The sequence below is a fragment of the Sceloporus occidentalis genome, unplaced genomic scaffold (genome assembly GCF_023333645.1).
Source record: "Sceloporus occidentalis isolate IW3139 unplaced genomic scaffold, rSceOcc1.0.p SCAF_1, whole genome shotgun sequence".
Lineage (NCBI taxonomy): Eukaryota > Metazoa > Chordata > Lepidosauria > Squamata > Phrynosomatidae > Sceloporus > Sceloporus occidentalis.
This window is the reverse complement of record NW_028316981.1, coordinates 27694231-27717686: the sequence shown is the minus strand read 5'-3', so window position 1 is coordinate 27717686 and position 23456 is coordinate 27694231.

Below are 23456 nucleotides of genomic sequence, written 5' to 3'. Positions count from 1 at the left end.
AGATACATTCTTAAGCATGTAGTTTAGATATATTCTAAGTTCAAATGACATTCTGAAAATCTCAACCCTTTTAGGGGCAAAGATTTTATGGGGTGATGACCATTTTTCACAAAATATCACCAAGAAGTAGATAAATCTCCGAAGAAGATGAAGTAGTAGTAGTAGTAGTAGTAGTAGTAATGTATGGAGTGCTATTCCATCAGCTATAGCTGAAGTACAGCTCTTTTCTGCTTCTTCCATGTGTGTATGTTCTTTGTGTTTGCTATTGTCACAAGAATGAACAAAAGCAACTATGCTGGTGGTTTGACATCTTATACAATGGATCTAGAATTATTTGGGGAGGAAGTTTGTTGAAGTGATAAGGGAGTGACAGCCATCTATGTCTGTCTGTCTGTCTATCTTACAGAAAATTCTTAGAAAAATAATATGGAATGGTCTGTTATTACTAATGGACCATTTTAGCATTTTACTATGTACATGCAGGTTCATGGCAATACACTGGAGAAAGAAAGGAGTCCAAGGTACAGGAGTATTTGAAAAGGAGGATATCAAGATTAGGAAGAGGTGAGAATATTTGGAGGAAGATTTAATAACAAGGAGAGGGGACATGAACAAAATGTCCCTTCATGTATCCACCAAAGATACACCAAGAAGGCTGAGGAACACTTATCAATCTGCGATTTGGGAAATGTCTCAAAAGCTACATTCCTGTGGTAAGCATGGCTATGGGTCTCCCTCTCTCTTTTTAAAGGAGATCATGTGGCCAGAATTTCTGGATCTTGTCTGCAGCCGGAGTATTAGGTATGATTCCTGGAAACTCCAGGAAAGAACAGGAGATCTGGCAACTCTAAACCATACACACTTTGGCATAACCTTGTCCCCACATCTTGGAGGGGGGACTGTGCTCACTTAATCCCACAGCTTGTAAAAGTTACTTTTTGGACTACAACTCCCAGAATTCACTAGCCCATGCTAGCTAGCAGGATAGAGTAGGATTTTTTTTCTTTTTTTAAATAACAGTTTTCTAAGTTATACTTTCTGGACTGGGCAACTCTGCTTGATTTGGAAGCAATTTGTCTCCCCCTGTTAGCTGCACAGACTACCAAAATTTAAAACAATAAGAACCAGAAGTAGCCACTTCTGGTTTTGAAAACCTGGCTTTTCAGTGTTAAACTTTCAGAAGGTTTTTATTTTTTCCTTTTTTTCCCACAGAAGAAAAAGCGAATCTGGAGAGTCTGAGAACCAAAAGAAAAAAGAAAAAGAAAATTGATATATAGAAGAAAAAAGAGCCTTTGAGGTGCATGTAGTCCTGTGGTGGTATTTAACTCATCCCTGAAATAGATAAAAGTGAGCAAGAGAGAAAAGCAGGGGATGGGGAACCAGAAGGCAAGGCTGCCAATATGCTTCAAATCTGAATTCAGGGTTCTTGTGATGTCATTTAAAGCCTTAAACAGCTTGAAATACTTGAAAGAGCATCTTTCCCTATATGTGCTTGTCTGAGGATTAAATTTTGCTGGCATCACTAGGGTTGGCAACACATGCTGCAGTAACTCATAGTGTCATCCCCCACCAGCATTGACTTCCTCCCATGCCACTCCATACAGGATCCTTACCAATGGTCTTTTTTTTTTTTTTGTACTAATATTACTCATAAATCTTAATACCCGTATATCACTGGATGTAATGGTAACTGTTGTGACATAGCAAAATTAAAATTATACCTTTAAATTATAATATCACACACCTAACCTAAATGGACTTACTTGTACATGTGGGTAAAGTTAAAATTTGATTTTTTTTAAATCAAATTTAAAAGGAATATTTTAAAAAAAACAAATTAAAAATATAAAAAATCATTGTAAATTTATTTTTTAAAAAAACATTAGGGCCTCTCCTTTCTCCTTCCACTGAGCCTCACTCCACTAGCACCATCTCTTCAACATTTTAAAGGGTGAATGGCACAGACTGTTTCTTTCCAAAGGCAGATGTTGGGAATCGGGTGGCACCTGGTGAGGTCCACACTCCCCACACACCCTTGTGATGCTCCTGCCATTGGTGTCTATATAGTGTGTAGGGACATGGAAAAAGGTCTTCACAGCCATGCTCCGCACCTTGCCATCCTCCAACTGTCATGATTTGGCAATTAATCTTCTGTTGTCTCACTTTTCCCATTGCTTTTAAAACATACCAGTTTCTCTCTCCTCCTCCCACTTTCCCCCTTTGTCTTGAGCTTTCTTCAGTTGCTGCAAACTGAGTTCAAAATGCTAGAGTAATTTCCACACAGTTACACACTCCTTGTGTATTCTTCCTCATTAATAACTTTTGCCATCTTGACCACGCTCTGATATTACTTTGCCAAAGATGTCCTGATTTTAACCTATGAAATGTGGAAGGGTATAAACCCCAGCTGTGGAATGCCCAGAGGTTCAGTTGGCACCAACACTGGCTTCATTTAGGCTCCAAGTGAAAACCTGGCAGTTCACCAAAGCCTTTGGACCTCATTGACTGTGTCCGCACTGCAGAAATAATCCATTTGACACCGCCATGGCTTAATGCTATGTTATTCTAGGAACTGTAGTTTTGTGAGACATGTAGGCCTGTTACAGACTGCCAAAATAAAGCTGCTTCGAGTCTCTTTGGAGGTATGCTGTTTAAATGATGCATGCATCTTAAGAGTCCAGAAGCTGCACCAAAGCTGCACTCCAGTGCTTAGGAATGGAGTGTGGCTTTGGCGCGACCTCCGGACTCTTAGGACCCATGCATCATTTAAACAGTATACCTCCAAAGAGACTTGAAGCAGCTTTATTTTGGCAGTCTGTAACAGGCCGTAGTCTTTTCTGTCAAGGAGCTCTGGTGCCACTACAAACTACAATTCCCAGAATTCCCTAGCATTGAGCCATGGCAATTCAAGTGGTGTGAAACTGGATTCTTTTTGCAGTGCAGATGCAGCCATTACTTTATCTCAAATGCTCGTGTATATGGTTTTAAACTCTTTTAATCTTTTTAACCTGTTTTAGGCTATCAACTATTTTTAACATATATTTTAGTTTATTTAAATTATTGTTACTAAGTTGTTTTAACTTGCTTGTATTAATTTATATGCTGCTCTGAGATATTCTGATCTTTTAGAAATGACAGCCAGCATGGAGCAATGGTTGGAGGCATTGGCAAACCTGCCCTGAACGAATCTTGCTGTGAAAAATCCAGGATAGGTTCTCTTTAGGGTCGCCACAAGTCAGAATGACTTGAAGGCACCCATCAAAAACACAACAGTAGGAATATTTTAATAAATACATCAAATAAATAAATCTTGTGGAAAGAAAGGAGTGATAAAAAAAGACAATACTTTTAAAAGTAAAAACCATAAGCTCCTAAATGCAGAGGTGGTTATGTAAGATATGTGAGAGGCATGTACTAAATTCAGAAACAAGAATTTTCTTCCCCCTGGGGTTGTTCTACATTTTTCTTACATTTTATGCATTAATACAGAAACAAAAGAATAATGTTTTCCAGCACAGAGGCACTCTAAATCTAACTCCAAATAAGGCATCTCTCTGACCGATACATTGGGAGATCAAAGTTGTGTTTTATTAGTTGTATAAAAAGTGTCTTTAGTTTGGAGTTGAAAGGGAAAAATTTGCATTTAAATAGAAAGATTAATGACTGTAATACACAGAGCCTATACTGAATAATTTCCAAATAGAAAATAATTTACATTGTTTTATAATATAAACGATATACCTCTAGACATGTTATAGTGGGGAAGAGGGAGGGAAAGAACAGATAACAATAATATTTCATGGAATATTTTTAATACGATATAACTTTGTTATAGGATTATTATGGCCAGCTGTAATTATTGCATGTCTAAGACCTGAATAAGGAATCATAAACCAATAGATTCACTAGGCTGTGTGATTCCTGAGGCAAAGGTTAATGGCATATGGGAATTAGTACTTATTTCAAATAAAACTATTTTTAAAAGGTAGGAAGGAAATTCGGTATTGAGAAATGCATTGCATTGAGGATTTTCTGAGACTCAGGGGCTCCTTCACCATTTTGGTCACCCTCCTTTAGCCACGCTCCAGTTTCTCAACATCCTTTTTGAATTGTGGCGCCCTGAAATGGACACAATATTCTAGGTGAGGCCTGACCAAGTCAGAATACAGTGGCACTATTACTTCCCTTGATCTAGACACTATACTTCTATTGATGCAGCCTAGAATTGCATTGGCCTTTTTAGCTGCTGCATCATACTACTGACTCATGTTCAACTTATGGTCTACTAAGAGTCCTAGAAGCATACCGCACAGGGGCTCCAGGCACGGGATGAGAATGGAACAAAAGAGGCCGGGAACAAGTAGGGGATGAGTGGGGTGCATTTTACTACACACAGAGGTCCCTCACTTGTTCCATTCCATTCTCTTCCATTCTCAATTTGTCCTAGAGGGGGCGATTTTTGAAAACTGTTCAGAACAGTTCTCAAAAATTGCATCCTCTGGGACAGATTGGGAATGGAAGGGAACAGAACAGAATGAGTGAGGGACTTCTGCATGCTGTAAAATGTGTCCCCCACTCATTCTGTTTCCTTCCCGGCCCCTTTTTGGTCCCTAGATCCCTTTCACCTCTCCTCAGTGCTTTTAGAAATGGCCAGAAGATGCATCTCCTCAAAAAATTTTTAAAAAATCTATTTTATTGATTACTGCTTGATTTGAAGGACTGCTTGTCTAGTCTGTTTTTAACTTGGTTTTAAAAATCTTTTTAGTCAGTTTTTTGTGTCTTGAGTGTTATTTTGGGTGGAAAGACAGGGCAGAAATACAGTTTTGTCAAGATTTCTCTGAGCAATCTGAGAATGTGAAGACATTGCTGTCTGCCTTTTCAAACTGAGGAGACTGGAAAGTGCTCTAAATTGACCTGAATAAAACATTCCACAATGTCAAATCATATATTAAAAGTGCAACAACTATATTCACAATCTATATCAGCTATATCAGAAGAAACACAGTTTTCCACTAAAACCACCTCAGGCTGCCAAACTAAACATCTGCTCCAAATCTCATGGGGCAAGTTACTCTATAACTCTAGGGAGAGGTCTCTCAGGTGGCCTGGAGCCAAGCTTTTTCCTTTGTTCACATTCCTTCAGATAGGGTTTTTTTTAATCCATGCTGTGTCAGCACTGTTTTCTTAGGGAGCCACTATGAAATTGGGTAGTTGTGTTCTAATGGGGCAGATGGGAGACTGGCCTGCCAGCCATTTTGCTTTTCAGGCATTCTCTATGTGCAGCACTACAAGTCCTTCTACACAGCCTTCACTTTAGGGATGGAAAGATGATTCAAAAAATCTTCTTTAAATGGTTGAAAAACACATTTTTTCAAGGGTCAAAAAACCCAGATGAAAAGAATTGTGCATTGACAGTAATCTTCACAATTTTGGATTACTTCTTCGTGTTGTTGTTCTTGTTGTTGTGTGCCTTCAAGTAATTTCTGATTTACGGTGACCCTAAGGCAAAGCCATCACAGGTTTTTCTTAGCAAGGTTTGTTCAGAGGGGTTTACTTTTGTCCCCCTCTGAGGCTGAGAATGAGTGACTTGCCCGAATTCATCCAGTGAGTTTTCATGATTGAGCTGGGATTTGAACCTTGGTCTCCAGAGCCATTGCCCAACACTCACGCCACTACACCATGTTGGCTCTCAATTCAAGACTTAATGTATATGAAATTTCAACACTGTTATTCTGTACAAACATCATTTTCTGCACAGGCAATATATTTTTATGGAGAAAATACTTTTCATGCACAGAAAATGTTGTTATCTGTGCAAAATAACCACATGTGAATTTTGCACAAAATAAATCCCAAATTGAAAATAGGATTTGAAAACTGTGATTTTCTAAGATATTCTCACAGTGGAAAGAAAATTGCTAGTTATTCATTTTCTTCTTTGAGACGAAAATTAGAGAAGAATAACATGCCCAGTTGCCACTTCATTCATTTTCACTGGAAATGAGATACGTCTGATAATCTTTATGTTTTTCTTCTGGATATTTTCCCACTATCTCCTATCTTTTTGGCTATAGTATAGTTAGATGTAATTTCAAGACTCAAATTGTCCATTCATATGGAAGATTTATATCCTCCATTCACTTATTTATATTCTCAGTCCCTTTCAGCATAGTTTCATACTTTGGATTACTTATGTGTGTTCATGTTTTGAATTGCAGCAAAGTGAATTTGAGGGGATTAAAAGAGCACCATCCTCTCCTTTTGTTCAAGGACTGAATGCCATGGGGTTTTTTATTATTATTATTTCCTTTCTTCTTTTTTTATGACTTTGATGCATCATTTGCATGGGCAATTAGCTCTATTATATAAGATGATAAATTTGCACAGTAGGATCTGTAAATCCATGTATTTGTTTGCTTATTTACTTATTTACCAACATAGTTTGAATCAATGGTTCAAAGCCACAGACATTAAAAGCTGATTAAGTGGGAGAATTGGGAGGGGAATGGCTTCTCCATTTATAAACAAATATTTGTGACACTTAGAATTTTTGACCAGAAAATCACAGAGGGGGAACTTAAACACAAGTAAACAAAAAGGTCCCAACATAACTGGAAGATAGGGGTTACCGATTGATCCATTTGCACATAAATAGATAGTCTGCAAGAATTAGAGGGCCCCTTACAAAAAGAAATTCCTTCCAAGGAGACAATCTATACCATTTGGAAAATGTAGCATGAAAGAAGTGAATATTTTTAATATTATCATTATCAAATGTAGCGTTTGACAAGTAAGTTAGTATAGAAAAGGTTCAAACAGAAGAATCCAATTAAACAACTAATAGTGCATTTTAATGCTTACTTCCAAGTGCTAAGTTCACCAATTCAATTATGATCTCTTGCGGCAGTAGAGAAAGTACAGGCAATAAATATGCTATTAAAATTATAATATGTACAGTTTATTCCAAGCTTATTTATTCTGAACTAGTCTACAATTATCTTCTTGCACACTGCAGGACATGAGCATAAGGTCAGTTCTTTGCAGAAGAAGATTCTTCTTCAGTAAACTTGTATTTTTTTCATAAAAATACAAGTTTCATAAAAATACAGTCATAAATCAGAATGGAGACTGTAGTCAAGAAACTGGAAGAAGAATAGGTCTTTTAAGGGCAGCTATGAAGGAACTGGACAAGATCCTCAAGTGTAGAGACATATAGTTGAATACCAAAGTCAAGATTGTCCATGGCATTGTATTTCCACTTTCTATGTATGACTGTGAAAGCTGGACAGTGAAGAAAACTGATAGCAAGAAAATCAACTCTTTTGAAATGTAGTGCTGAAGGAGAGCTTTATGGGTACCATGGACAGCCAAAAAAGGGCCCTTCCTAGAATCCTAGGAGCCAATACGGCTGAACTAAGACTTTCTTATGTAGAACATATCATGAGATAACATGAATAATTAGAAAAGTCAATAATGCTTGTCAATATAGAAGGAAAAGAGAAAGCCCATATTACAGGTAGACAGACTCAATCACTGAAGCCACAGCCCTGAGTTTGCAACACCTGAGCAAGTCTGTTGGTAACAGGGTGACATTATGCAGCCTCACTTTTTAAAATTTGCCCTAAGCAGAAGTCACTGTTATGGCAATTAACAATAAAATTTGTATCCCCATACGATAGATCACTTTACCTTTAATATTACTTTCCATCATTTTTATCTCAAGGAACATCAAGCTAACTGGCTTGGATCCAACCTGAATCCCCTCCCTTAATAAAATTATATGACATTCACAATTTTCCAGATCTGTCTTGGGGATGCATTGCTTATTTTTGTTAGAAGATCAGCCATTTTGATTTGGAATTCTTTAAGAAAAATTAGAAGGTCACTATTTGGACTCAGTAATTTCCTTTTTAATTAGTTGATCAATAAGGACTGCAAATTCATTTCTTGCCAACACTATTTGCTTCAGTTCCTCAGACTCCATCTGTGAAGATGGCAATTCAGGTACATTGTCCTATATTCATTGAAATGAAGACTCAACATAAGAGTGGGGAAGAAGGCAAGAAAAACAGAGAGGAGGGAAGTGTTCTGAACTTTTTCCCCTATAATTAACATCTAGGCTGTTTTAAATAATACAGATTTTCTGACCTTTAATATAGTTTCTATATCCAATCTAATAAAGTTGGGATATTTCCCTCTTTCCATTTCCCCCCCATATATAATTCTGGCAGCTGCCAACAAATAAAACAAATTTCTTCAATGTTGTTTTTCTAACTTTTGCTCAATCATGCCTAGCAAAAAACTTTTTGGAATTTTCTTTAACTCTATATGTAATATTTTCCTTACTACTTTCTGGATAAAATCCCAGTATTGTCTAACCTTTGGACAGGACCATTTGTCCTGAAATACAAATTAAGAGAAGATGAAATAAAATAAATTGTAAGCACAATAAATTTTATCTTTTCTGGGGAAAATAGGATATAAATAAATATAAAAACAGCAACACAGAAAACAGTGTCTTTTGTAAAAAAAAAAAAACAACCCTCTGGTTTCTCTTCATATCGTATAAATCTTTCGCCTTTTACAAAGAAAAGTTTTAAAAATAAAATAAATGAAACCTCTCATGATCTTGTCTATTGATGAGGCTTTTGAGTTCTTCATTCCTCCATGAGAAAGTGAAATAAGAGTTACACCTGTAGATTCATTAGTAGAAGCTTCATCTAGTGGGAACATGGGTGAGGGCCTATATCCTTCTGAAAGCAGAAGATTTTTTTGTTTCAACAGAACTTTTGAGAAGTGATCATTTATGGGGAAAAGATTTTTAATAATTTGCTATATTGTCAGAATTTGCTGCTTTTTAATGTTTGCCCTTTTAAATGACTTTTGACTCTAACAATAGCTTAATAGAGAAATTATATTTTATATAATATACTAATTAGATATACAGTGCGCCCATGTTATACGTGGATGCCCTATACATGGCTTTAAGCTTATGCACGTGCATGCCGCCATCCCACCATGCCCAAGCCCCGTTAGTTTCAATGGGGTTCAAGCATATGGAATGGATCCAGAATGGATCCCCCGCATAAGACAAGGGCACACTGTACTAAAAATAATACAATTAAATATACTAAATATATTTAGTACTAGCGTACTTTTAGTGGTGGTTGGACTTTGTTGAAAAAGTCCTTGCCCAAGATTTCCTTTAGAGCAGGGGCTGGCAAAATGTGAGTCCCTGTTTTTGCAGCCCCCATTGCTCCTCTGGGGGCATCCCCCCATGTATTTTTGCCTCCAAATACCCTCTAGAGGAGGAGGGCATTTTTACCCCATGTCCCTTCTGGGCCATTTTAAGCCCAGGAGAAGCCTTTTAAAAAAGGAAATATAAAAGGCTTTTTGTAGGCCTAATGTAGATATGCTCCCCACATCCCCCAGAGGCCGTTGGGGTCAGAAAATTGTGTGGTGTAGGTGTGGATGTGACTCTCTTCTAGACTCCCATAGATGTCCACTCCTGCCTAAGGGAAATCCTGCCTGTGAGGAAGCACTCCATATGTGCTTCTCCATCACCCAGCCCCAAGGCACAGTAACCACAATTCAGTTTCCTGTGAGCACAGATCTTACTTGGGGCAGGAGAGAAGAGAAGGAGAGACTGTCAGGGGAGATCTCTCTCTTTTCTCCCGACAGCCACAAACTGGCCTGAAGATATAAATTAGAAATGAGTAATTTATGATTCAGTAGTTGCTCCTGAATTGGCCAAGTTCTCCACCCCAGTCTAAACCAAGCACACAGACATATATGTACAACTGTATAGATATGTGTTCTGTATACACAGCAGGATATCTTGTCTTTTTCAGGCTCTCAGAACATAGCAACACAGCCTGCCTGCATAGAGTTTGTAAACACAGAGGCTCCATTTAGACGAATGTGTAGAGGCCAAGAGGAAATTTGGCAGAAGTAATCTGGATTCTCATTCCTCCATGACTAAATATCTGAAAAAGGGCTTCAATTTATTATCTGGAACAGATTGGAACGCATAAAAGGTTTAGATGTAGTTCTGTCTAGCTTCAATTATCCATGCTTTCTTAGATAAGTATTATCTGCTGAAGTCAATTGCTTAGTTGATGCCCTGACACCATGGAGAGATATACAAGTTTTCTGATTGTAAGGTTGACCAGAACATAAACATATTTTTATATATATATTTGGCCCTGTTTCATTTTTGTTTAGTTGGATTATACATTTATGTTTTGGAACTGCTCTATTTCATCTAAAGCCAAAACCAAAACAAATGGGAAGGCTTTTGTTGAAAAGAAGCAACATTCTATATAGATGTGCAGGGAATCCAAAACATTTCCATTAAGATAGGCAAAATGCCTCCAGGAACATTTTCAAAGTCCTTTGTTGCCACCAAACTTTGCCTAAAACAAAAAGTAGGCCAATCGTCAATCAGGGAAATGTAACATAAAGTTCTGCCAAGTGGTACTAGGCCACATCTCTTCTCCTATTCCTCCAAAACTCACCCTACATTTTCTTACAAATGGAATTTGAGCCTGTATGGAGGTTCTAGCAAGGAAGCACGGCTATTGTATGTCCTTGACGGAAGATTGGTACACTCCTTCTATCTGGGATGGTCAGTCTCTACTATTGAGTGTACCACTATGAGAGGGACAGAAATAGAGTGGTGAGGGAGGAAAGGGACATATTCTCAACTGGCAACAGTTTACATTCCAAACTATCCAAATAACTAGATGCATATGAAGTGACCCAAGGCCAGGAAGCCAGGGCCAAAGACATCTGAGCCATGCCACACCAGAACTAGAGCATAACAAGGTTAGTACTAACTTTAAAAAGTACTTGTTGCTCTGCATCTTCTGGGAAGATCTAGAGTCTTCTGTTTCTACACCATGGTGACTGTTCACATGGACAACTGGCTGAGCCATTTGGCACATCTGCTGAGCCACTTGGCACATCAGCCACAGGTTGCTCAGTCTTCAAAATGCTTTTTTTTAAATCAGAGTTTGGGAAAGGTACCCTTTGGACTACTACTTTTGTAATTCTCCTATGAAGTTTACTAAAGAATTCCCAGAGTTGTACTTCACATAGTAACATATCCAAGCTTTGTAACTTTTCTTTATAATTTACGCCCAATAGTTATTCAAAAACCTAGGGTCCTGGGAGAGCACCCACAATTTGTATTCAATGGAGGAATTAATTTAGCTCAATAGGAAGCAGCAAGAGAGCCTTGGTTACTTAAGGCCAGGACTTTTAGCCTATGTATATCGGTTCCAGACTATTAGAACTCCAGAGTGCAAGTCTAAAAGCAGTTTTATTTGTACAGTAAAAGAGAAATCAACTTTCACACAAGAACACATGCTCATACACACACATATAAGAACTTAGACATAAAAGGTAGTAGCAGACAGTGATTTGGAGGGTAGGGCAATACTTTACTGATTGTAGAGGTGGTGCTCCCATCTGGAGAAGGCTGTGTGGAATGTGGGCCAGCACTCTGTCTTGGTGGCAGTACTAAGCAGTCAAGTCTTAATTGGACAGGGTTTCTGCCTGATTCCAAACTGGACCAAAGTGGGAGTACCCAAATGCACATATTTATGGGGTGAACTGTGTCTTAAGGGAGTTGAGTGGATTTTCCAGGATTCCCAGAAACAGTGGGGTTCCCAACTGGATGATGGTTTCAACTTCAGAGTTACAAAAGGAATATTTTTGGTTAATGACAGTGACATTGATTTAATCTAGCAGTGATAAAATGCGGACAATCGCTGGGAGCTTGGGATAGGATGGGGTGCTGGGAAGTACAATGGAGGCTAGTGGTCAGATTGGCTTACTGCTTTAGGCCAAGGGACTTCTTTTATCTTTGACTTTCAAGAGGAAATGCACATGGCAAGGGATTGGGAAGAAGCAATACTAACACCCATTAAGACACATGGATCCTTTCCAGATGCCTTCAGGTCTTATGTGACCACTCATAAGAAGTTCACTTGGGTCTGCAAAGGTCATCATGAGCTTTCCAGGATCATGCTGTTGGCCACTATGCTGCTATTATAACAAAAAACAACAATATATTTGTATCTCCAAATAATATGGGGTATGCAGAGTGTGCTAACACAATCCTACCACTCTAGTGTTTTGGCAAGCTGCACGGTGGAGGAGGTTATCCTGTTATAATTCTACATTTGTTCAGTGTACAGCAGTAACACAGAGTCAAAACAGAAGACTTCCTATTCAGAATAGCATTTTCCATTACATCCATTTGGTGAACAGAATGTCTGGTCTAAATAGACAAAAGAAAAACAAAACAAAACAAAAGCAAAACACTTAAAAGTATATTTCTGTAGGACTCACCTCTTCTATATAGATGTGAAAAGAAGCAGGCCATGCGACTCACATCAACCTCAGAAGGCAATCACTTTTTATTTCATGTGTATTTTGCTATTGTAGGTAACAACAGAAGAAACCATTCCCACATCCTAACAATGCTTTCAGCTGAGTGATATTTCCTGTGACAGTTTGTTTGGGAAAGCTGACAAGGACTAAGGATGTTTTGTGAAAATGCTAACAAGAAATGGCTGCGCATTAAAAAGAAGAAGAAGAAGAAGAAGAAGAGAGGAAAGATACCCAAACATTTTCAAGAGATGCAGATGATTTGACTTTAATAATGTTGTTCCTTTTGTTATTTCAGCACTTAACTAGAAGAGACATGTAAATATTAACAGAAACTCTGCTCACACAAAGAGGAAACAAATTATCTGTCATGCAGGTGTTTCATCACCATCTCTGTGTGGAACAGAACTTGGAAAAGTTACTTTCAGAGACACAACTCCCAGAATCTCCCACCCAACATGACCACTGACTATGTTGGATAGGGGAACCTGGGAGTTGCAGTCCAAAAATGTAACTTTGATTTGCAAAGTATAGCATTCACCCCAATCCAGATGTTGGCCTGTATGACCAAATATGTGCAAGGACAGGGGGGCATGAGCATAAACAAGCACCAGTAAATATCACAAGACAGTTCCATAAGGTGGGTCTATACAAGTCAGAATATTCCAGGCTGCTCCTGGAATATTCTGGCCCCGAAACTGCCCTGAATTCTTTGTTATCTCCATACTCTGGAGTAATGGTGGGCAGCTGTCATACTGAGCCACCTGGTGGTGCTATGCTGGCACAGTCACTCCCTCTGAGGTTGAAGATGAACAACCAGCATTGATGATATGGCTGGGTGTCCTCACTGTGGACATCATTACTAGACATGACAACAAGTGGCAAACATGCATGTATCAGCCAATCCTAAATTACTGTAATTTTTCATATTTTCAGCATATCAGATTGCAGATCATCAACAGGAGCAACAATCGGATGTCATATTAATGTCCTAATAAATATAAAAAAGTCTGTAGTTATAGAAGCAAATTGAAGTCATATTTATATGTAAGTGAACCACTACATGGCTTGACTACAAAAAGAGGCTTATGTTTCGTTGTCAACAACACACATAGCATTGAAAAACAGAAGGAAAAATACAAAGGAAATTTTCTTCTTGAGCTAAACCTCCCTCTTCATAAGGCTCTGAAAATAGAACCAATCAATCCAAATGCCACTTGAGTATGGAAATCTATTATACTCTTTCATGATCATATGGCTTTATATGTGATAATTTGGTGAGAATTATGGTCCCCATCAATTATAATTGAACACCACTTCTCACTGTACAACCAGAACATATGAAGAATGAGGAAAGTAGTGGACATTTGAGGATCACTATTAAAATCACCTAAATTAAGGGGCAGATTTATTAAAGAGGTAAAGTTAACCTGTGTTTCATGAAACTAATAATTAATAAGGTTGCTGTGGAACACTTGTAAGAGAAATAGACAATGTTCACTGCTGGCTGAGACTTCCTTAATTGGATAACAATGAAGTACAGAGTACTTTGGGTCAGAGAGCCATAAGGATAATTTGTTTCCAAGTGAGACAGAGGCAATGGTAATGTCACCAGATAACTATCACATTACGTAGGATATATCGCAGAGGGAAAAATACCTCCCGGAGATGTCCCAGTCTGTTAAGGCATAAAAATGTGGTACTTTAAAGACTCATTTATTAAGGAATGATGAGGCATGAAACTGTTGGAGGATGAGTAGAGAATGGAGGAGGGCAGTCTTTGGCAAATATGTTGTATAGGTTGTATGCCTTGCATCCCAACCTTGGGAGGAAGATGAGGTATATATGTATGAATGTATCCATCCATCCATCCATCCATCCATCCATCCATAACAACCTTTGTGGAGATCATAGCAGCCAGAATCCTGTTTCTGGCATACATTCTGCAGATCATGTCTGAATCTATAATTTTGGAAGAAAATATTTCATATATATATATATTTTCAATTCCTCCTCCCTGAAAGCAGCTTTCAAGCTCTGGAGCACACATCCTACAGTCATTTAATGGTGAGGGAGGTTGGAGGGACTCAAGCAGCATCCAGCCATAGTTGTGCAGCTGAGAGAAAGGAATAGCTGGCTAAACCAGGCCTGCCTAGAAGAAGAAAAGCCCTCCCTTCAGCCACCATCTTGAGGAAGGCAGGCTAGCTCCACCAGGCCTGCCTGGAAAAAGACAAGCCCTCCCTTCAGCCACCATCTTGAGGGAGAGGGAGGCAGGCTAGCTCCACCAGGCCTCCCTGGAAGAAGACAAGCCCTCCCTTCATCCACCATCTTGAGGGAGAGAGAGGCTAGCTCCAATATGCCTGCCTGGAAGAAGACAAGCCCTCCCTTCAGCCACCATCTTGAGGGAGAGAGAGGCAGGCTAGCTCCAACTGTCTGCTTGGAAGAAAGAGAGCCCTCCCTCCAGTCCATCTGCCTTGGTCCAGGCCTCAGAGGGAGAGAAGAACTGCTGGACCCAATCCCCTTCCCCCCCACCATTGCCTTCTCCTTTTTTGTGTCGTTTCTTTTAGATTGTAAGCCTGAGGGCAGGGAACCGTCTATTATCCCCTCTGTTGTAAACTGCTCAGATTCCCAGTGATTGGGCGGTATATAAATAAATCCTATTGTATTATTATTATTATTATTATTATTATTACTATTACTATCTGGAGCTTCAGCAAGTATGGTAACCTATTCTCTGGAGAATCAAGAGGCTGCTGTTGCCTGTCATCTTTCACTTACAGAGCTGTAGCCAAATAGGATTGAAATTCCCTTAATTATCTGATTGGACCGAGACAGAAAGGATACAGGGTGAGGAGTGGGGATTAGTCTGGATCTCTCAGTGATTTTCACTTTTATTGACCATGATATCCTTCTGGGCAGCCTTGCAAATTTGCCAAATATTTGCTAGGCAACAGCAGTAGTGGTGGCTGGTGACACTGGTAGAGGATCTCGCAGAGACAATGACAGTGGTACCATAGCTAATGCTTGTTAATACTGTGCAGAAAGAGACATCAGTAAACCACTTCCGAATGTCTTTAAACATGAAATTCCCATGATAAGACAATCCAAATGAAACAGAGGATAAAGCTCCCAGGTCAGAAGACACACCAGATACTGAGGAAGAGCAGGAAGACAATTATGAATTGTGCTGTGTCTAATAATTCAAGCCAAAAGTTGTTCCGCTGTTGACATGAAAAAAGCTGATGGGAAAAGATTCAACTAATTTAAAATCTGGTACTGGAGGAGAGTTCTACAGATATTGTGGATTGCCAAAAGGACAAATAAATGTGTCCTAGAGCAAATCAAGCCTGAACTCTTCCTAGAAGCCAAAATGATCAAATGGAGGTTATTGTGCCATGAACATAAGATGACATGACTTCTTAGAAACAACAACAGTGCTTGACAAAGTGGGAGACAGTAGGAAAAGAAGAAGGCCATATTACAGGTGGACAGACTGAATCAAGGAGGCCACAGCCCTGTGCAGGGCTGTTGGAGACAGGTTCTCTCATTCATAGGGTCTCCATAAGTTGAAATCAACTTGATGGCAATTCACAACAAACCTTTTTTCTTATTTGTCATGTTTCAAATATTTAAGCTATTTTTAATTCAGTGTTGTTTTACTATAATTATGTAATTCTGTCTTAGTTATTCTGTAATATTATGATTGACCTTTAATCACATTAAAAAGTTTTCAGTTACAGTTTAAGCCTCCTTAGGTCACACATGAAGAAATAAATACTGAATACAACTGAATAAATAAATAAATGTGCACAACTGCTTTCTTACATTAAAAAGAGGGGTGATTCTTTTTGCTACAACACCCAACTGAGATTTGGTATCAAAGGCTGAACTGCACTGGTACATCAAGTTTTTTTCCTGGCACAGGATGGAAGTTATTATGGAAAATAATTATGAAGCAAGGTAGACTTATGCATCCAGTTAAAAGAAAAATAATATCACCTGTGTGAACCAACATGTGAAGCAAGACTTTTTAAAAGATAAAATGAAAAGAAATGTTTACGGCAAAAAGTATACTTGTTCCCCTATCTACCATCCACTTGATTGCTTGTTCTAAATCTTGTCACAAAGAAATAGTACAGAAGTGGCAATGGGGGGGAAATATACAAGTTTTAGACAAATGCCAGTCAAGATTGATGGGCAGCCTTGCATTCATGCTTAGTAATATAGTTTACTGTGAGGTGAGTAACTGTAAGGAGGGTCCTCTCAGAAAAAAACAAGATGGTGTAACAGCTCTTCAATGTTCTTCTTTCCCTCATGTGTGAGATGCTCAGGATTTAGTAGTAAAGGCTTCCTTGTTCCTTTGAGCTCCGGGGATTTATGGTGTGGCATCATCACTTCCATTGCAAGTAGACAAACAGAGAACAGAATGCAGAGAGCACATTCCTTCAGTCTACTAACTCACCTTCAGTTTTCCAGCACAGCTCTGGATAGTTTTTTGTTTGGACCACATGCCAGAATCTTCTTCAGATCTTCTCAATGATCTCTTTTCATGCAGCAGAAATGGAAGTCAATTTGGCCATCCAGATGCTGTCAAACTATAACATTCAGCATCCCTCACCTTTTGCTATACATGGTAGACCGGTTGGGATTTGCAGTCCAACCAGACCTGGAGGACCACATGCTCTGGTTTTATAGGAATGTATGCTTCTTTTACAGGAATTGGATGTCCTAGATTTTTTTTAAAAAATAACCTCAAATTTGTCCATTGTGTACATTCTACCCCAAAACTTGCTTTGGCATTTCTATGTTGTAATATGTGACTGAATGAAATGACCCTGACAAGAATTATCCTGCAAAGAATAAGAAAGGGGATAAAGTCTTCTACTAGATTTTTAAAACACTTTAATTCACTGATATGAAATACAAAATCCATTCAAAAGCACTAAAAGAAATCACACTGGCACAACAGTGCCCATACTTATAGCTGAGTAACAACTAAATTGATAAAAATATAAAATTTGTGAAGCAACCATGTGTGGTACAACATTTTTATTGTGTTTTTCAAATTCCGCACCCAAAAGTGCATTAAAAGCAGCTGCAATATTGAAAAAAGTTATTGCAGGCCTGTATTATCAGAACAGATTATTATTGGAGGGGGGGGGGGAAGAGAAAATAAAGAAAAAAGGCCATGACCCTTTTCTGACAGATGATTGTCATATTTATTCTCAATAATCTAGTCCTCTGTGGGTGTGTGTTTGTGCGCACGCGCTATTGCTACTTGTTATTCTTGCTTTAAAAACTGATTTAAGAGTGATGTGGAATGAAGGGTAAATTTCCAAAAGGTTCCTTGGATTCCATAGCTAAGGACTGAAAGTCCTTTACAAATGGTGGCCTCCACAGTGTTATTAGGGCACAAGAAAGAAAGAAAGAAAGAAAGAAAGAAAGAAAGCAGAATGATAGTCGGATGTTCTGCTAATAACATTCCTTTCCCTAACTATTCCTTGTTCTTGCCATAGTGATGAAAGAGGATATTAGGCAAGTAAATGCTTTTCCATATCCACCTAATGAGCTTCTAAATAACATCTTTATCTGTGGGGGACAGTGTACAGTCTTATTGATGAGGTTAAGAGACTTTTTTTAACCCTCAGCAAATGCATGGGAATCGACTGTGGGGGCAAAGTCAAGGCCAATGGAGGTACTAAAGGATTCATCAGGAAGAAACAGTAATAGCCAGAAAAAATGTGGTAAGGAAGGTACATGGACATTGAAAAGGAGTAGGTGGTCGCTGGAACTGGTCAAGCTGAAGCCAACCTCAGCTATTATCAAAAATGGAGACGGAAGTCAGAAATAGAAGGTTGTAATATTATGAAGGGCATTGGGTTTACTTAAGAAGAATCACAACCAGTATCCTCATTGAGGTTCAGGAAGCTGTAATAAAAAAGTAACTTTCCAAGCTGTGGGTCTGGAATAGTTTCTCATACACCAATATTATCACTATTATATAGAGAAAGTATCAGGCATGAAATTGTCTCAAAGACGTAGCACAATGAGAAATGAAAGCATGAAGTTCGATCCTGGATATTTGGAAGGGGAAAAAATGGCCCAGCAGTGAATAGTTTGTTTATATCTGAAATTCAACAACTGAGTGGGGAACTGAAATTTTTGGGGGGAGGGAGTATCTTCTGTAGCTTTTTTGTCTGCATAATAAGTGGCTAGAAAACTAAGCTATGGATCATAAAGTTCCTGGTTCAAATGTCACTACTATTATCATTAGTGGTACTACTACTACTACTACTACTACAAATTTTATTTCTACCCCACCTTCCTCCCAATATAGGACACAGCAAATTTAAAACCATACAAATTAAAAACTATGCAAAACAATAAAAAACAATAAAAATATAAATTTAAGCTTGTAAAAACCATTAAACAATTTTTAAAATTAAAAACATTAAACAGTAAAATAGTAAAATGTATTTAAAAAAAAAACCCCTCTATATGCCCTGTAAAATCTGAATTGGAGAGTATTTGAAAGCTCAGCTGTCATTAGTATGAAAAATCAACCCTCATCAGTATGAAAAATCATGAAATGTTGCCAAAAGGAGAGCAGAGAGAGGGCCATACTGGTGCCTCTAGGGAGGGAGTTCCAGAGCCTGAGAGCAGCCACCAAGAAGGCTCTCTCTCTTGTTCCCACCAAACAAAACTGAGAGGGTGGTGGGGCAGTGAGAAGGACCTTTCTGGACAATCTTAAAACTCTACTTAGCTCAGAAAAGGAATTATGGTCCTTCGTATAACCTGGACCCAAGCCATATAGAGCTTTATAAGTCAAAAGCAGCACTTTGAATTGTGCCCAGAAATGGGCTGGAAACCAATGGAGCTTGTACAATAAAGGGGTTGTGTACTTTCTCCTGCCAACTCTAGTTAACAGCTTGGCTGCAGTTCTTTGGACCAACTGAACACTTTTTGAAGGCAACCCCATATAGACTGCATTACAGTAACCCAAACGGGATGTAACCAAGGTTATGCACCACTGTGGATGAACCCAGCTTCTCCAGGAACAGGCACACTTGGCACACTAGTGTTAACTGTGCCAAAGCCCTCCTGGTCATTACCAAAGCCTGATCTTCTAGGCTCAGCACTCAAACTAGGACTACCCTGAAACTGTGAACCTGCATATTCTGGGGGAGTGTAAACTCATCCAACACTGACTGAATACCTATTCCCAGATCTGTCTGTTAACTGCCCAGGAGCACCTCTGCCTTGTCTGGATTAACCTTCAATTTGCATGGCAGGGGGTTGGACTGGATGGCCCTTGTGGTCTCTTCCAACTCTATGATTCTATGATTCTATGTTTGCCTCATCCAGTCCATTTCAGCAGCCATGAACAAATTTAGCATAGGAAGAGGTTCCATAGAATTAGGTCGAAAGGAGTAATAGAGCTGGGTATCATCAGGATACTGGTGACACCTGACCCCAAAACTCCAGACAACCTCATTTGCCATGATCTTACAACTAGGGAAATGATATGAAGATGTTGGAAAACTGGAAAGCAATACTGAGATGATTCACAGTACTACTAATAGTAGTAGTTAGTTCTGTGATTTTACCTTGAGTTTTGGGTGAGTCTTTGTTAGAGCCCAGATTTATGTTACATGAATCCAAACAGTGACTTGGTCTATTTACATGAATATTATAAGGTCAGGAACATGTTCACAGGACAATTCAGTGATATATCCATGCTTAAGGCCTGATATAAACTGCAAATTCCCTAATTACTCTAGACATAAGTACTGAGATATTCATTAAGTATTTCTAACATGACACTGCCTGTCCAAGGGGACCACTTGTATGAATTATTGCATGTTAGCCATCTCTGCTAAAATGCAAATTGAAACTGGGTACTCTTTAAGATATTTTAATCGTAGCTTTAGCCTTCACATTTTGACCGCTGATGCAGTTTGAGATGGTGTCAATGAAACGTGTCACTCTTAAGAGACAAAAGGTGGTAACCTCCCAATTTCTCCCATAAGAATCCTTCCAACTGCTGAAATAATCATCTGCAGCCCCTACTCTCAGCACAAACAATGAGGTGACTGTCTAGCTTGGATAGGTCTCTTGTGGTGACAGTCAAGGCAGTACTGATATGTTTAGATAATTATGTTTTTAATATGTTTTTATTTTTCTTCTCTTTCCCTTTCTTCTCACTGTTTCTTCATTGTCTGTGTGCTTTTTCTGAATGTGTATCATTTTGATAATATATTAGATCGGTAGTGTTAAAATCAATAAACATAAAATGCCAAAAAAGTATCTATCTTTTCAACCTCAGAAATTAAAATAAAGTCGTGTCTCCCTCTCCCCCCACCTTGTCTTTGATAGCAAATACATGCATTATTACATATTGTTTATTATCCCAGGGGTGCAGGACAACATGTATGTTTCTCTCCTATTCAGTTACATCAGGGGTAGGCAACCTGCGGCCTGCGGGCCGGATGCGGCCCGGCGAGGCCTTGGGACCGGCCCCAGCCCGGTCCTGCTGCCGATTGCCGCCGGGGCCTTTGGCCTCTCGCGCGCAGGGGCAAGGGGGGCAATTGTCTATAGATGCCTCAGAAACATGCATTTATATTAACATTTTTTAAAAAATCAGCAAAAATTTTTGCGTGCCCTCCACTTTTTTTTTTTAAAAAGTGTCCACCATTTGAAAATGTTGTCCTACATTTGCCCCGGTTTATTTATTTATTTAATTTTTTAAATAATTATTTAATTATTTATTTTTTGGCTTCGGCCCCCCAGTTGTCTTTGGGACAGCAACCCGGCCCCCGGCTCAAAAAGATTGCCTACCCCTGAGTTACATCCTCACTTCAAACCTTAATGGAAAGAGAGTGATTTCATCAAGGTCCCCCACTGTGCTTCACAGGTGGCTGAGTATTTGAATCTGGATCTTCTTGCTCTTAGTCCACCACTCTAATCACTATTTCACTGCAACACTTTCTAGAGGGAGAGGAAGCCCTCCAAGAACATTTCTACAGGAGAGGCAATGCCAGGCAAGTGCCATTTGCAGCTACTGCTGCCACCACCACTGCTAAGGCTCTCTCTTCCTATAGGGCTTCCCGCTGCATCCATCTCCCTGCAGAATCAGACCATTGAAGGTGATTAAACACTTTCTGCCAGCAAGTGTTATCTATCCCATGCACAGCAGCTGCTGGGCCTGGCAGAATAAAGGCTGGATTTGGCAGGGTATGGGTCTGCCACCAGTAGGTCTGTCTTATTGTTTTTGTCTATGTTTTGGAGACACAAACCCAGAAGGTGCTGCTGGGTGGGCTCGTATTCAACCACTTGTCCTGTGAGGTCCCTCAGAGTTCTGTTTTGTCCCCCATGCTATTGAACATATACATAAAATTATTGAGAAATGGCGTCTGGAATTTTGGAGGCTGGTGTCATCAGTGTACGGATGGCACACAGCTCTACTACTCCTTTCCATCTTAGTCCAAAGAAGCTGTCTTGGTGATAAACTGCCATGTGTCATTTTTAACGGACTGCACAAGGGCAAAATAATAATAATAATAATAATAATAATAATAATAATAATAATAAAGCTTAATTTAGGCAAGACAAAAGAGGGATTCAGCCTGTACTGGAGGAAGTTATACTCCCCCTGAAGACACATGTTTGCAGCTTCAGTGTGCTCTTGGATTCAGTCTTGGAAACTCAAGTCTCAGTGGTGGCCAAGACTGCTTTTGTACAGTTAATGCTTGTGCACCATTTGTGCCCATTCCTAGAAATTTTGGATCTAGTCACAGTGAAAGACCTCAGTTACATTGCATTTCGATTACAGTAACATATTGTATATGGGACTGTTTTTAAAGAACGCTCAGAAACTTGAGCTGGTCCGAAGAGCTGTGGCTGTTTGTTTGATTTTTAACTATATATATATATTTAAAACTGATGTAAACCACCTTGAATCCCATGCTGGGAAAAGGAGGAGGAGGAATCATCATTTCATAAATAATATGGGTCTAGCTATTATTTTAATTAGTTGCTACTGTTATTCTTATAATTTAGATATTCATTTGTATCATATGTATAAAATGCATAATTTAATTTTGTTTTAATATAACACTTTTCTATGTTTTCAATTGTACTGTTTTTAATCTTGTAAACTGCTCTGAGTCTCAGGCGGGTTACAGACTGCCAGATTGCGGCAGTCTGGCTCTGCCTCCACTTTCAGCATCCGGGAGCCACAGCGGCCAAACCGCGTGGCTCCCGGATGCTCCAAGGAAGAAGCGCGGAAATTGCACTCCTTCCTGGGCTGTGGAAGAGACGCCGTGAGGTGGTAGTCGCGCACTCGCAGCATCACTTCCGGGGCACGACGTGCGGATGCACAGCATCTGATACATCAATATGGCGGCGGCCGTGTGGAACGGCCACCGCCATTTGTCACGGACTCTGTCCATGATAGGGTTAGGGGCGTCTGGAAGAGACGCCCCTTTTTCAAACTGGGACGTCCTCAGGATGTCCCTAATGGCGGTCTGTAACCTGCCTCAGTTTTGCAAAAAGAGTGGGGTAGTAGTAGTAGTAGTAGTAATAATGCATATGCAGATATACAGACATATTCACACACACACACACACACACAAGTTTACAAATGACTTGGAAGTTTTGGAATCACTTTTGGTGGAAACATGTAAGAGAAAAAACGTTTTGTTCACTTAAATAAAACATTTATTCAAAATTAGATAGAAACATAGAAATTGTAAGATTATCCTGATAAACATTGATATTCTGTGAAATTTTTAAAAGTCTCTTCCAAATTTCCCAGGTGTTTGTTCAGACTAATCTACATACATCTATTTGTTTCAGTCACTTGCAATTTCTACAACTACGAAGTTTTTTGTTTTTTTTTTAAACTACAAAAGAAATGAGTACAAACTGCAAATGTAGAAGTGGTCAGAAGCCAAATTGTCTTCAAGAGGGGTGAGAAGGTTTAATCAGTTCTAGAGCATATTAAAACACAATCTTTGTCACCTTGAAAGTAATTTCACTAATGGTGTGTGAAAGAAGAA